The sequence below is a fragment of the Chiloscyllium plagiosum genome, unplaced genomic scaffold (assembly GCF_037043375.1).
Source record: "Chiloscyllium plagiosum isolate Xiang-an unplaced genomic scaffold, Cpla_swu_hap1 HiC_scaffold_26, whole genome shotgun sequence".
NCBI lineage: Eukaryota > Metazoa > Chordata > Chondrichthyes > Orectolobiformes > Hemiscylliidae > Chiloscyllium > Chiloscyllium plagiosum.
The window spans coordinates 59,862,556-59,878,197 of record NW_028270164.1 but is presented as its reverse complement, the minus strand read 5'-3'; the positions used below and the strand labels follow the sequence as shown (position 1 = coordinate 59,878,197).

The 15,642-nt window shown below is 42.9% G+C and overlaps 1 long non-coding RNA gene across 1 annotated transcript in view; it reads left to right on the top strand.

The window, feature by feature from the left end:
• LOC148145189 (uncharacterized) overlaps window positions 1–7,704 on the top strand; it is a 67,111-nt gene extending 59,407 nt beyond the window's left edge. The window contains exon 3 of the long non-coding RNA XR_015751015.1: window positions 7,289–7,704. This is a non-coding gene — a long non-coding RNA (uncharacterized LOC148145189). The remainder of the gene's footprint in view (window positions 1–7,288) is intronic.
• The last annotated feature ends 7,938 nt before the right edge of the window (window positions 7,705–15,642 follow it).

Below are 15,642 nucleotides of genomic sequence, written 5' to 3'. Positions count from 1 at the left end.
TTGAGCTTTTCCAGCAATTTCTGTGTTTGCTTTTGATTAACAGCATCCAGAGTTCCTTCAGTTTTATAACAGCCATTGTTTAAAAAGAATACTGCATCTTGGTGAATCTATACTGCACTCTCTCTGGAGCATCACATCCTGCTGCTCAGGGTTGGTGATCAGAACTGTACACAATATTCTACTTGTGACATCACCAATGGTTAACAAATTTGCAAAACGTCTTCCTACTCCCATATTCTAAATTTTAATTAATGAAGGCAAGAATCCCGTATGCATTTATCACCATCCTATCTACTTGCCCTGACACTGTCAGGGATCTATGGTTCATTTAGTGCTTTCGCACTTCATCCGGACCTGCCATTTATTGCATTAATCCTTCCATTATTTGACCTCCCCAAATGCATCACACTTCTCAGCATTAAGTTCCAGCAGTCATCGCTGTGCCCAATTTATCAATTGACTGATATCAGACTGCAATGTAAGAACATCCTCAATATCAACATCACTGTCAATTTTCACATGTTCTGCAAACTTATGAGTTATACCTTTTACATTCGCATATAATTCATTAACATACACTACAAACATTAAGGGTCACAGCACCTAGTCCCTGCAGTGCACCAATGACTATGCGGCAACATGGTGGCTCAGCGGTTAGCACTGCTGCCTCACAGCTCCAGGGACCTAGGTTCAATTCCTCCCTCAGGTGACTGTCTGTGCAGGGTTGGCACATTTGCCCCTTGTCCCACAATCCCAAGATGTGCTGGTTAGATGAATTGGCTATGCTAAATTGCCCATAGTATTAGGTGCATTAGTCAGGGGCAAATATAAGGTAGGAGAATGGGTCTGGGTGGGTTACTCTTCATTGAGTTGATGTGGACATGTTGTGCTAAAACCCCTGTTTCCATACTGTAGGAAATCTAATCTATAGGCTCCAATCACAAAATGCAATCTCCACTTATCACCCTTGACCTTATTTGCAAACTAATTTTGAATCCAGTTTGCCAACTTTTCTTGAATGCCATGAGTTCTAACACATACTCTATGCCCCGGCTAATGAAAGCAAGAATCCCATATGCATTTTTCAACACTCATTCTGCCTGCCCTGCAACCTTCAGGGACCCATGGTCTCTTACCTTTGGAGAACTCTTCCATGTGGAAAATTGTCAAAAGTCCTTACTGGATTTCCTAGAGTAACTGCACTACATTCATAACATATCGAGTCAGCTTTTCCAAAATCATAATTAATTTAGTCAGACAGGATCTCCCACTAACAAATTTATGTACAGAACCCTTGTCCAAAGTTTTGATTGATCACACCTCTCAGAGTTTGTATTTTACCAGTAATCGTTCAACCTCTGATGTCAGACTAACCAGTCTTGTCACAAAACTGGTGTATAAAATTGATGAAATTGCAAAGTAGGAGAAAGCATTGTGATGTCTTGTTCAGATAAAGTGCTAGTTATGCTTAGAAATTTAAAAATGAATGTCTTTGGTTAAGCAGCTGGAGGTGCTCAAATTGACACATTGTAACAACCTGGGATTGTCCAACTTGGGTAAAAGACAGAGGACATTCACCCTATCCATGCCTCTCATGATCTTATACACCTCTATAAGACCCCATCAGTCTCCTCCGCTCGAAAGAAAAAGGTTCTAGCTTGTCCACCTTCTCCCTTTAACTCAGACTGTTGAGTCAAGGCAATATCTTAGTTGGTTTCTACTACACTCTTTCAACTTTAATAACATCCTTCTTATAGCATGGTGACCAAAACTGAACACAATACTCCAAGCATGGGCTCACCAACATCCTGTACAACTGCAACATACCTTCACAATTTCTAGATTTAATAGCCTGACTGATGAAGGCCAGTGCACCAAAAGCCTTCTTCACTGCCCTGTCCACCTGTGACTTCACTTCCGAAGAACTGTGATACTGAACCACAAGGTCCCTCTGTCCCACTCTCCTCCTTAAGGCCCTGCCATTCACCATGGAACTTCTGTCTTGATTTGACTTACTAAAATTAAACATCACACTTATTCATATTAAACTCTATTTGCCATTTCTCCATCCACTTCCCCAGTTGATCAGTGTCCTGTTGCAATTTCTGATAACTGTTCTCACTGTCCATGACACTGCCATTTTAGTGTCATCTACAAACTTACTACTCGTGCCTTCTGCATTCTCATCTAAATCATTGATATAGATAACAAACAGTAATGCGCCCAGCACCAACTCCTGAGACACTCCATTCTTCACAGGCCTCCACTCCAACAAGCATCGTGAAGAGCACCAAATTTCTTGACATACACCTGATGGAGAATCTCACCTGGATCCTCAATTCCAGCTCCATAGTCAAGAAAGCCCAGCAGCATCTCTACTTTCGGCGCAGGGTGATGAAAGCCCATCTGCAATCCCCCATCCTCACCACATTCTACAGAGGGTTCATTGAGAGGACCCTGAGCTGCTGCATTACTGTCTGGTTTGGGAAATGCTTGGAAATTCTCGGATCGTAAGACATAGAACATAGAACATGGAACAATACAGCACAGAACAGGCCCTTCAGCCCACGATGTTGTGCCAAACATTTGTCCTAGCTTAAGCACCCATCCATGTACCTATCCAATTTCCGCTTAAAGGTCACCAAAGATTCTGACTCTACCACTCCCACAGGCAGCGCATTCCATGCCCCACCACTCTCTGGGTAAAGAACCCACCCCTGACATCTCCCCTATACCTTCCACCCTTCACCTTAAATTTATGTCCCCTTGTAACACTCTGTTGTACCCGTTGAAAAGGTTTCTGACTGTCTACTCTATCTATTCCTCTGATCATCTTATAAACCTCTATCAAGTCACCCCTCATCCTTCACCGTTCCAATGAGAAGAGGCCTCGCACTCTCCACCTATCCTCGTACGACCTATTCTCCATTCCATGCAACATCCTGGTAAATCTTCTCTGCACCCTCTCCAAAGCTTCCACATCTTTCCTAAAGTGAGGCGACCAGAACTGCACACAGTACTCCAAATGTGGCCTAACCAAAGTCCTGTACAGTTGCAACATCACTTCACGACTCTTGAATTCAATCCCTCTGCTAATGAACGCTAATACACCATAGGCCTTCTTACAAGCTCTATCCACCTGAGTGGCAACTTTCAAAGATCTATGAACATAGACCCCAAGATCCCTCTGTTCCTCCACCTCACTAAGAACCCTACCGTTAACCTTCTTATTTGTCTTTCCAAATGGACAAACTCACACTTGGCACGGTTGAACTTTATCTGCCACTCCTCAGCCCAGCTCTGCATCATATCTAAGTCCCTTTGCAGCCGACAACAGCCCTCCTCACTATCCACAACTCCACCAATCTTTGTATCATCTGCAAATTTACTGACCCACCCTTCGACTCCCTCATCCAAGTCATTAATAAAAATTACGAACAGCAGAGGACCCAGAACTGATCCCTGTGGAACTCCACTTATAACTGGGCTCCAGGCTGAATATTTACCATCTACCACCACTCTCTGACTTCGACCGGTTAGCCAGTTTTCTATCCAATTGGCCAAACTTCCCTCTATCCCATGCCTCCTGACTTTCCGCATAAGCCTACCATGGGGAACCTTATCAAATGCCTTACTAAAATCCATATATTCTATATCCACTGCTCTACCCTCATCCACATGCTTGGTCACCTCCTCAAAGAATTCAATCAGACTTGTAAAGCAAGATCTACCCTTCATAAATCCGTGCTGCCTGTCCCTAATCAAGCAGTGTCTTTCCAGATACTCATAAATCCTATCCCTCAGTACCCTTTCCATTACTTTACCTACCACCGAAGTAAGACTAACTCGCCTGTAGTTCCCGGGGTTATCCCTATTCCCTTTTTTGAACAGGGGCACAACATTCGCCACTCTCCAGTCCCCTGGTACCACCCCCGTTGACAGTGAAGATGAAAAGATCATTGCCAACGGTACTGCAATTTCCTCTCTTGCTTCCCACATAATCCTAGGATATATCCCATCAGGCCCGGGGGACTTGTCTATCCTCAAGTTGTTCAAAATGTCCAACACATCTTCCTTCCTAACATGTATCTCCTCTAGCTTACCAGTCCGTTTCACACTCTACTCTTCAACAATACGCTTCCTCTCATTCGTAAATACTGAAGAAAAGTACTCATTCAAGACCTCTCCTATCTCTTCCGACTTCCTACCCTCGTTCTCGTCATTCTCATGTTTCTCACATACGCATAAAATGCCTTTGGGTTATCCTTGATCCTATCCGCCAGAGATTTTTCATGCCCTCTCTTGGCTCTCCTAATCCCTTTCTTCAGGTCCCTTCTGGCTATCCTGTATCCCTCCACTGCTCTGTCTGAACCCTGTTTCCTCAACCTTATGCAAGCCTCCTTCTTCCTCTTTACAAGACATTCAACCTCCCTCGTCAACTAAGGTTCCCTCACACGACCATTTCTTTCCTGCCTGACCGGTACATACATATCAAGGACACGTCGTATCTGTTCCTTGAAAAAGTTCCACATTTCCACGACATCCTTCCCCGACAGCCTATGCTCCCAACTTATGCTCCTCAGATCCTGTCTTGCAGCATCGTAATTACCCTTCCCCCAATCGTAAAACCTACCCTGTTGCACGCACCTATCTCTCTCCATAACCAAGGTGAAAGTCACAGAATTGTGGTCACCATCACCAAAATGTTCACCCACTAACAAGCCCATCACTTGTCCCCGTTCATTACCGAGTACCAAATCCAAAATGGCCTCCCCTCTGGTCGGACAATCTACATACTGTGTTAGAAATGATTTCTGGACACACTGCACAAACACCGCCCCATCCAATCTACTTGATCTAAAGAGCTTCCAATCAATATTTGGGAAGTTGAAATCGCCCATGACTACTACCCTGTGGCTTCTGCACCTTTCCAAAATCAGTTTCCCAATCTGTTTCTCCACATCTCTGCTGCTATTGGGGGGCCTATAGTAAACACCCAACAAGGTGACTGCACCTTTCCTATTTCTGACTTCAGCCCATACTACCTCTAAGGGCAGATCCCCCTCGAACTGCCTTTCTGCAGCTGTTATACCATTTCTAATTAGCAATGCCACCCCCCTTCCTTTTTTACCACCCTCCCTAATCCTACTGAAACATCTGTAACCAGGAACCTCCAACAACCATTCCTGTCCCTCTTCTATCCACGTTTCTGTGATGGCCACAACATCGTAGTCCCAGGTACCTATCCACGCTTTAAGTTCACCGACCTTATTTCTGATACTCCTTGCGTTGAAGTATACGCATTTGAACCCATCTCTGTGTCCGCAAGTATTCCCTGTCAGTGCTACCTTCTTCACAGCCTCCCCACACACTTGGACATCCTGACAAACAGCTAGCCTACTTGCTGGACTACAAGTCCGGTTCCCATTCCCCTGCCAAATTCGTTTAAACACCCCCGAAGATAGCTAGCAAACCTACCCCCCAGGATATTGGTGCCCTTCTGGTTCAGGTGCAGCCCGTCCTGCTTGTACAGGTCCCACCGTCCCCAGAATGCAGTCCAATTGTCCAAATACCTGAAGCCCTCCCTCCTACACCATCCTTGCAGCCACGTGTTCAACTGCACTCTCTCCCTATTTCTTGCCTCACTGTTACGTGGCACCGGCAACAACCCAGAGATGACGACTCTGTCTGTCCTAGCTTTCAGCTTCCAGCCTAACTCCCTGAGCTCTTGAATGACCTCCCCACCTCTCTTCCGACCTATGTCGTTGGTGCCAACGTGCACCACGACTTCTGGCTGCACACCCTCCCCCTTAAGGATTCTGAAGACATGGTCCGAGACGTCACGGACCCTGGCACCCGGGAGGCAACAACCCATCTGAGAGTCTCGCCCATGCCCACAGAATCGCCTGTCCGTTCCTCTAACTAGAGAGTCTACTATAACTAAAGCTCTTCTCCTCTCCCCCTTTCCCTTCTGAGTCTCAGAGCCAGACCTCACGCCACAGCAGCTTACTCCTGCTAGGCTGCCCTCCCCCCACCATTATCCAAAGCGGTATACCTATTGTTTCGGGGTATGCACTGCCTGCTTCCTCCCCTTCCCACCTCTAACTGTTACCCAGCTACCTCTGTTCTCTGGCGTAACTATGTGGCCATCTTTTTCTAATTCTGAAAAATACATATTGCAATGTGAAGACAATGGCAGTCATTCTGGAAATGTTGAATGGGTTGAGCTGTTTGAAGAACATTTTCTTGTTAAGAAGGTTACCTCAGATTACAATAGGATCTTAATCAGATGGGACAATGGGCTGAGAAGTGGCAGATGGAGTTTAATTCAAGTAAACAAAAGGTGCTGCATTTTAGGAAAGCAAATCTTAGCAGGACTTATACATTTAATGGTAAGGTCCTAGGGAGTGTTGCTGAACAAAGAGACCTTGGAGTGAAGGTTCATAGCTCCTTGACAGTGGAGTTGCAGGTAGATAGGACAGTGAAGAAGGCGTTTGGTATGCTTTCCTTTATTGGTCAGAGTATTGAGTATAGGAGTTGGGAGGTCATGTTGCAGCTGTACAGGACATTGGTTAGGCCGCTGTTGAAATATTGTGTGCTATTCTGGTCTCTTTCCTATCAGAAGCATGTTGTGAAACATGAAAGGGTTCAGAAAAGATTTACAAGTATGTTGGAGGATTTGAGTTATAGGGAGAGGCTGAACAAGCTGGGGCTGTTTTCCTTGGAACATTGGAGGCTGAGGGGTGACCTTATACAGGTTTATAAAATTATGAGGGGCATGGATAGGGTAAATAGATAAAGTATTTCCCCTCGGGTCAGGGAGTCCAGAACTAGAGGGCATAGGTTTAGGGTGAGAGGGGAAAATCTAATAGAGAACTGAGGGGCAACGTTTTCACACAGAGGGTGGTACGTGTATGGAATAAGCTGCCAGATAAAGTGGTGGAGGCTGGTAAAATTGCAACATTTAAAAAAGCATCTGTATAGGTATATGAATAGGAAGGATTTGGAGGGATATGGGCGGGATGCTGGTAGGTGGGACTAGATTGGGTTCGGATATGTAGTCAGCATGGACGGGTTGGACCAGAAGGTCTGTTTCCGTCCTGCACATCTCTATGACTCTATGACTCTATTTTATGTTTCCAGGTAAGTATAATCTGAGGGTACTGCTGGCTGTCATGGTATATCGAACATTCTTCATTTGGCGGGGGAGGGGGTGCAATCGAGTTATTTCATTTCAGACTAACACCTGGGATTGTTTTCATTTTCATTCTGCTTTTCAATGTTTTAGTGTTCAGACACACTATAGTGAGCAGCAAATCCCACAGGACACCCCACCATCAGAGCAACAGGAAGAGTGCCAGAGACACAACAATGAAGAGAAGAAGGAATTCCATCATTTCATTGTTTCTTCTTTCAGGAAATTTCATTCTTCTATGATCAGTATCAATGGTGTTTCCCATAAATTGGCAAATGGTATTTTTGGGATACATGTCGAAAATGCTGCCTATTTTGTAATACAACTAGGCTGCATTATCTAGCTGCCCATTTGCAACACAAATACTGTGATACATGTCGAGACACAAACCAAATTCAGAAAGCAGTCGGAGAAAATTGTTAATTATCCCTTTGTAGCGGTTTTGAAATGGATTAAATCTTGAGAGTGACTGAATAATTACACTACCTGAAATCAATTTTTGTGTGTGTATGAGTAGAAGCATAAGGAAATAAGACTGAATAGAAGGTGTAGCTATTGATTCAAGAGTGATCATGACATGATGAAACATCTTCTAGTCTTGTGTGGGAAGTATGGATTTGAACCTGATGCCTCAAATTTATATGTAAGAAACATAAACCCATGAAAGCACATTTGAGTAGATTGGAAAAAAGAAGTGAATTGAAAGCTTAAGTTGGTAAATAAGCAGTACCAGACTTTTAAGGAGATTTTCTCACTTTCGAAATGGATTTATTCCACTGGGACATGCTCTAATGAGAAGAATGCATCAGCAGTAACCAATCATGGAAATTATGGATTGCATCAAAATATACAAACCAGGATTAATTTTGCAAAGCTTACTGACATGATTTTTTTTAAATGCATTGGTTTTTATTTTAAAAAACAGGGAGAAAACAGAATGCAAAAGTAAACAAACAAGAAAAGTGTGGAAGTAACATGGTAAGACCTTCCACAAAGTAGAGAAAAGGATGAGGGGGCTGAAAAGGCATATTCATTCCTGAGTGGTTGGAACTGGGGCATTAGAAACAACAAAGGAGGAAATGGCTTAGACATTGAACACTGATTTTCTCACTATCTTTATAAATTATGACATTGAAAAATATGAAAAATAAAAGAAAATCAGGCAATGAATTGAAAACAATCATCATTACCAGAGAAGAATATGTAAGTACTATATAATCATGAAGAACATGTACCGCAGGTTTGCAGGGGTAAAAAGCAGGAAATTTGTATGAAAGAGTTATGACCATAACACCATAGAAGAGCTAATTTCAGATGTGTTTTGAAGGAGTAGGTGTGTACTGTACCTTCAGGAGGGGGTGAAAGCCATCAAGGACTGACTGAGAGCACAGAGTATGCTGAACAATTTAAATATGGAACATTTGGTTGTGAAACAAATAGCTGGAGCTGTGTTGCCATGGTACACAACAAACATGAATTCAGCCAATCAATTTAAATTATGCCCCAAGATATCACAATCCAATGAAATCTTTAAATATAATGCTGGTGTTATAGATGACAACAAACTAATGAGACAGCCCAATGTTTTGGAGTTTGCAGAATTGGGTATTTTGAACAGTACGTCAGAGTGGCAAAGAACACTAACAAACAGAGACGGCCTGCAGAATCGCTCTCTGAAAGGTACCGTTTCATATGAAATTAGTGAAGCAGAAGACCAAAGAAAAAAACCCAGGAAAGTACAGACAATGATATCAAGGGAAAAGCAATAACTGGCTGTTTTTTGTTAAAATTAATTGGGGAGTTTTATCAGATCAGTATATTGTTGTAGAGTGGGAGGCAGATAAATTGATCACACAAAGGAGGATTACTGTGTAGATAGTTGTTGTTGAATGTTCTTGTGTTTCTTAGAGTTAAAAAAAAAAGTTAATTCTTTTCTTCACATCGAGGGATTTTGGTGGTTCTTTGTCACTCATACTTTAACAGATGACGTGGCGAGGTGAGCTTTTCTGTGTGCATGGTTTAAATTAGCAGCAGGGTTTACCCCAAGTCATAACAGTTTGGGGGCTCACACCCCTGATTTGAACAGGTTTAAAGAGATCCAGTCTGAAAGTTGGACAGATTTGAATAAATTGATACAAAAAAATGACAGTAGATTTAAACACTTAAACACTGAATTGCTGGTTAGGGTCCTAAATCTTTAAATATAATGCAGGTGAGACAATTTGTTCAATTTTACTTACATGCAGTTGGTTAAATTAAAGTTGAGTGAAATGGTTCTTAAAATTGCTAGAGGTTCTTTGCCAAAAAAAGTTTAGAAAGAAACAAAAAGACCATATTCTTAGAATTAGCAAAGAGGTTACAATTGGATTTAACCAAGGACAAAATTAATTACAATTAAGGAAAATGGAGTTAGAAGAGAAGGAATGGAGGGAGAGAAACAAAGGGAGAGCAAGGATAAAAAGATACAGAGTGAGGAAAAAAAGTGAGAGAAGGTCCTGAGCGGAGCAAAGAGAGAGAGAAAAACAGAGAGAGAAGAAAGGGAGAGAGAATAACAGAGAGAATTTGAACTTGAGAAATTGCAACTTCATCACAATGTCAAGATAACAGGATAGAGATTAAAAGAGAAGGTAGTGATATATACAAACATATCAAGACTTTGCCACACATTTTGATGACAAAATGTTGAAGACTCCTTTATTTCACTTGAAAAATTAGCGAGGCAGATGGAGTAGTCAGAAGACTTGTGGGTAAGGCTAGTTCAGACTAAACTGGCAGGCAGAGCTGGTGAGGTGTTTGCCACGCTGTAAGATGAGGGGGTCAAGAGGTAATGTAGAGGTCAAACAAGCTATTTTAAGTGCTTACGAATTGTTACCAGAAGCATATAGACAGCTGTTCAGAAACAAAGAAGGAACCAGGTCAGACTTACATTGAGTTTGAAATAATTAAACATAGTCATTTTGATCGATTGGTGTGGGCCTTCAAAATAGATAAGACCTATGAGGAGCTAAGGGAGATTACACTGCTGGAGGAGTTTAAAAACTCACTTCCACAGATGGTAAGAATTCATGTTGATGAACAGAAAGTTCAGGAAGTGAGAAGAGCAGCAGAGTTAGCAGATGAATATACATTGGAGCATATGACAAGCTTCCACCAAGAATTTTGAGAAGGGCAGATCATGCACTATAAACAAAGAGTGGAGAACACTGGTAAGCGTTTAGCGCAGGTAGAAAAAGAAGCCGAAGGGGGTGGAATGGAAGTGAATGCCTCAGGTGTTTTGACTGTAATGGAGTGGGTCACAGAAAATTACAGTGCCGGTAGTTTCAGAAGGGCACTGGGAAAAGGTGTTTTCACTGTGCAGTCTATTTGAATGATGTAGTGATCTTTAGCAAGTCCTGGAAAAATCACATGGTAGAGTTGGCTGAGCTCTTTGAATGACTACGAGAAGCAAAATGGTGACAAACTTCAATGAAACTGAATTTACGAAAGCAGAGCTGATGTTCTTGGACATAACCGGTCATGGAAGGTTTACCCCACGGAACGGGAAGACGAAGGCCATTGAGGATTTTCCACATCCAACTTCAAAGATGGGGGTTCTATGGGAAGTTTGTTCCAAACTTCAGCAGTGTAGTGACACCGTTAACCGATTTGCTGAAGATGAACATAAAGTTTCAGAGGACAGAACAATGCCAGGTATTCGATCATGTGAAATCAATATTAGCCACTGAATTAGTTTTAACTACATCATACTTTTCAAAATCTTTCAAAGTTGCCATCGATGCTCGTGACATAGAAGTTGAAGCTGTACTGCTAAAGGAAGATGATGATGGGATTGAACTGCCAGTTGGTTACTTTTCAAAGAAACTCAACATCCACCAGAGGAAACACTCTATGATCGAAAAAGAACTGTTAAGTTTGGTACTGGCCTTCCAACATTTTAATGAGTATGTCATGAACAATGTGTCAGAGACAGTTGTGTACACGGATCACAATCCATTTACATTCTTAGAACACTTTAAAGAAAAGAATGAGACTATTTCGTTGGAATGTTATGTTACAGACTTTTAATTTAAAACTTGTACGTGTTTCAGGTGTAAATTAGTGGGTGGGGGGGACGTGGGGTGGAGTTATGATTAGATTAGAATACTTTACAGTGTGGAAACAGGCCGTTTGGTCAACAAGTCCACACCGACCCGCCGAAGCGCAACCCACCCATACCCCTTACCTAACACTACGGACAATTTAGCATGGCCAATTCACCTAACCTGCACATCTTTGGACTGTAGGAGGAAACCAGAGCACCCGGAGGAAACCCACGCAGACACGGGGAGAATGTGCAAACACCACACAGTCAGTCACCTGATGCGGGAATTGAACCTGGGTCTCTGGCGTTGTGAGGCAGCAGTGTTAAACATTGTGCCACCGTGCCGCCCAACCACGGAGTGGTTTACCCCGCGTCATAACAGTTGCGTAATTATATCCTCTGGTCCCAGACTCTCTCACAATGGAAGTCACCCCCTCTGCATCTCCCCAGTTAAATCCCACTTTACATGATTCAATAACATCACCTCTCAGTCTTTTATACTTCAGTGAGTACAGGCCCAATGTACTCAACATCCCTCCATGCCGAGGATTAGCTGAGTGAAAATTCTCTTGACTGCCTCCAATGCCAGTATATCTTTCCTTCAGTAAAGAACAAAAATTAAATCTGTTCACCGTGTTACAGCTGTGATCGGGCCAGTGCCTTCTACACTTAAAGCAAAACCTCCCTATTTTTATACACCATTCCCTGTAAAATAAAAGGCCTTCATTTCATTTGTCTTCCCAATTACCCACTGAAATTGGGTCAGAAGTGAGAAGCTGCTGCTGCATTGAGCCCCAGACATTAATTTGGATTGAGATTTATTTAGATTTCATTGTAACGTGTGCTCAAGAACGGGAGTATAGTGGCACCGTCTTAGGTACAAAGGTACCAAGATACCAAAAAAGTCTTAGCTACAAAGTAGGAGAAGAAGCTTTAAAAAGATTATGCATTACCTTCAGAGAATAAGTAGAGAAACAAAGAAATAAGGTAATAGATAACATTAAAATCCTTTTTAATATAAACCAGAAAAAAAGGAATAAAGTTCGACATCTTTAAGTCCTTGGCTGAGCTCGATCACTGGGAGACCCTCAGCTGCCTGTTCTTGACGCCATCGCCATGGATATCAAGAGGAAATTCCTCATCGCTTGCTCTTCTTGCTTTGGGCCACAATGCCACCATTGCTGCTGCTACCTCCACAATCCCCTCCTGTTGCCTCCATAACTTGCCTGGGCAGGATCCAGTCACACATCAAGACACTGCCACGACCAACTGAGAGATCAGGCTGAGACACCAGGCCGAGTCACTGCCACACAAGGCTGAGAGAATTCTCTGGGCTGGGCTCAGGGGAAACCTTGCTGGGTCCGTGCTGAGGCCAGGAGTGAAATAAGAAAAGAAACAGCAAGAAAGAGAAAAAAAAATGTAGAGAAAGAAATGAGAAGTGAACATCAAGACCTCGCAAGCTCTGGCTGAAGCATCATATTCTGATGAAATCTTGGAGAGACACTGGGATGTACTGATGGTATTTTTGTGCTCAAGGTCATGTCCTTCCGACTGAGGCAAGAATGTTCCTCACTATTCTACTCCCTTTCACTCCTGTCGCTCTTCTCTCACAATGTGAAGGTATCTGTAGTGCTCTAGCATGAATTGTTATGGAGATGAAGGCTGCAATACTTGCTCAGACACCAGAAATCAACAGAAAATGCCATTGCATGTAAGGCAGAAGACATTGAGAAGTGAGACTTCTTTTTTAGGTTACAAGCCTTGTCTTCCAAAGGTTGGATTGTGCCAGATTCTGAGATAGTATTTTTCCACTGAGCTGAGCACAGTGCTTTTGTTCCATTTGAACCTTTCTGCTAATTTAAACCACGCATACAGAATAGCTCACCTTGCCACGTAATCTGTTAAAGTATGAGTGACAAAAAAACTACCGAAATCCCTCGTTGTAAAGAAGAGAATTAACAATTTATTCCTTAACTCCAAGAAACACAAGAACTTTCAACAACAACTCTCTATACGGTAATCCTCCTTTGTGTGTTCAATTTATCTACCTCCCACTCTACAACAATATACTGGTCCAATAAAACCCTACCCCCGATTAAGTTTAACAAAAAGAAACAAATTTCAAAATCAGACACCTATCGCTTTTCCCTTGGTATCTTCATCTGTACTTTCCTGGGTCTTCGGTCATCTGCTTCACAAATTTCACACGAAATGTTAAAAATCACACAACACCAGGTTATAGTCCAACAGGCTTAATTGGAAGCACGAGCTTTCGGAGCGTCATTCCTTCATCAGGTGGTAGTGAAGGGCTCAATCCTAACCCACAGAATTTATAGCAAACATTTACAGTGTGATGTAACTGAAATTTTACATTTAAAAATCGATTGTTAATTCTTTCATCTGTTTGAATACCACATAGTTTCACTTCTTTCATGTGTAAATCACAAAATCATTTTTAAAAGTTGCATTCTCAGGTTAGCTGTTAACAATGGGTGATAGCTAGACAATATGTTGAAGTTGTTAGCCCCCTGTGTTCTCTGTCTATGCCATGATGTTTAGATTGATTCAAATCTAAAAAGTGAGATAATGGAGTTTTACATAAATTCGTACTGTTTATGAGCTCAGAGTTTTACATGAATGCATGCAGTTTTTGAGCAAAGTACAATGTAACCCTGCAAGTACAAATTCACCCCACAAAATATATGTGTGCATGTGGGTCTTTGTCGGTGTGTGTCTGTCTGGGTTGGGGGTTGTGAGTGTGAGAAAGTGTATGTGTGTGTGTAGTGAGTGTACAGTGTCTTCAGTCTGTGAGGGAGTGCATGTGTGAGTGTGGGAGTGTTTGTGTGTGTAAGGGTGTGTGTGGGTGTCTGTGTGCGCGTCTATGAATATGTGTATCCGTGTATATAGGAGTGCCTCTGTGTGTGTGTGTGTGTGCATGTGTATGTATGTAGGAGTGTCTGCGTGTGTATAGTGCAATGGTGGTCACCTGTAATGTGACATGAACCCAAGGTCCTGGTTGAGGCCCTCCCTATGTGTACTGAACTTAGCTATCAGCCTCTGCTCGACCACTTTTTGCTGCTGCCTGTCCCGAAGTCCACCTTGGTGGATGGTCACCCACATGCACACATATATTTTGTGGGCTGAATTTGTACTTTAAGGGTTACATTGTACTTTTCTCAAAAACTGCATGCATTCATGTAAAACTCTGAGCTCAAAAACTGCATGAATTCATGTAATTCTCCATTATCTCACTTTTTAGGTTTGAATCAATCTAAATATCATGGCATAGACAGAGAACACAGGGGGCTAACAATTTCAACATATTGTCTAGCTATCACCCATTGTTAACAGCTAACCTGAGAATGCAATTTTTAAAAAAAGATTGTGTGATTTACACATGAAAGAAGTGAAACTATATGGTATTCAAACAGATGAAAGACTTAACAATCATTTTTTCAATGTATAATTTCAGTTACATCTCACTGTAAATTTTTGCTATAAATTCTGTGTTAGGATTGAGCCCTCCACTATCACCTGATGAAGGAGCGTCGCTCCAAAAGCTAGTGTGCTTTCAATTAAACCTATTGGACTATAACCTGGTGTTGTGTGATTTTCAACTTTACTAACCCATCCTTCTACGCCCTCATCCAGGTCATTTATAAAAATAACAAACAGCAGTGGCCCCAAAACAGATCATTGTGGTACACCACCTGCAGCTAAACTCCAGAATGAAAATTTCCCATCAACACCACCCTCTGTCTTCTTTCAGTGTGCGAATTTCTGATCCAAATTGCTCGATCACTCTTAATCCTATGCCTCTGAATTTTGTGCAATACAGTGCCAAATAAAATGCCACTAGTCAAGATACGATTTTGTGGTGTTGGGGCTACTGTATTAGCTCGTAAGGGGCAGACATGCTAGGGGACAGTGGTGTCAGGGGGCAGTGGTGTCGGGTTGCAGTGGTGACGGGGGCAGTGGTGCGAGGGTGCAGTGGTGTCAGGGGCAGTGGTGTCAGGGGGCAGTGGTATCAGGGGGCAGTGGTGCCAGGGTGCAGCGGTTTCGGGGCAGTGGTGTCGATGTGCAGTGGTGTTAGGGGCAGTGGTGTCAGGGGACAGTGGTGTCAGGGGCAGTGGTGTCAGGGGGCAGTGGTGTCAGGGGACAGTGGTGTTAGGGGCAGTGGTGTCAGGGGACAGTGGTGTTAGGGACAGTGGTGTCAGGGGGCAGTGATGTCGGGGTGCAGTGGTGTCGGGGGCAGTGGTGCTAGGGTGCAGTGGTGTCAGGGGCAGTGGTGTCACGGTGCAGGGGTATCAGGGGCAGTGGTGCCAGGGTGCAGCGGTGTCAGGGGCAGTGGTGTCGATGTGCAGTG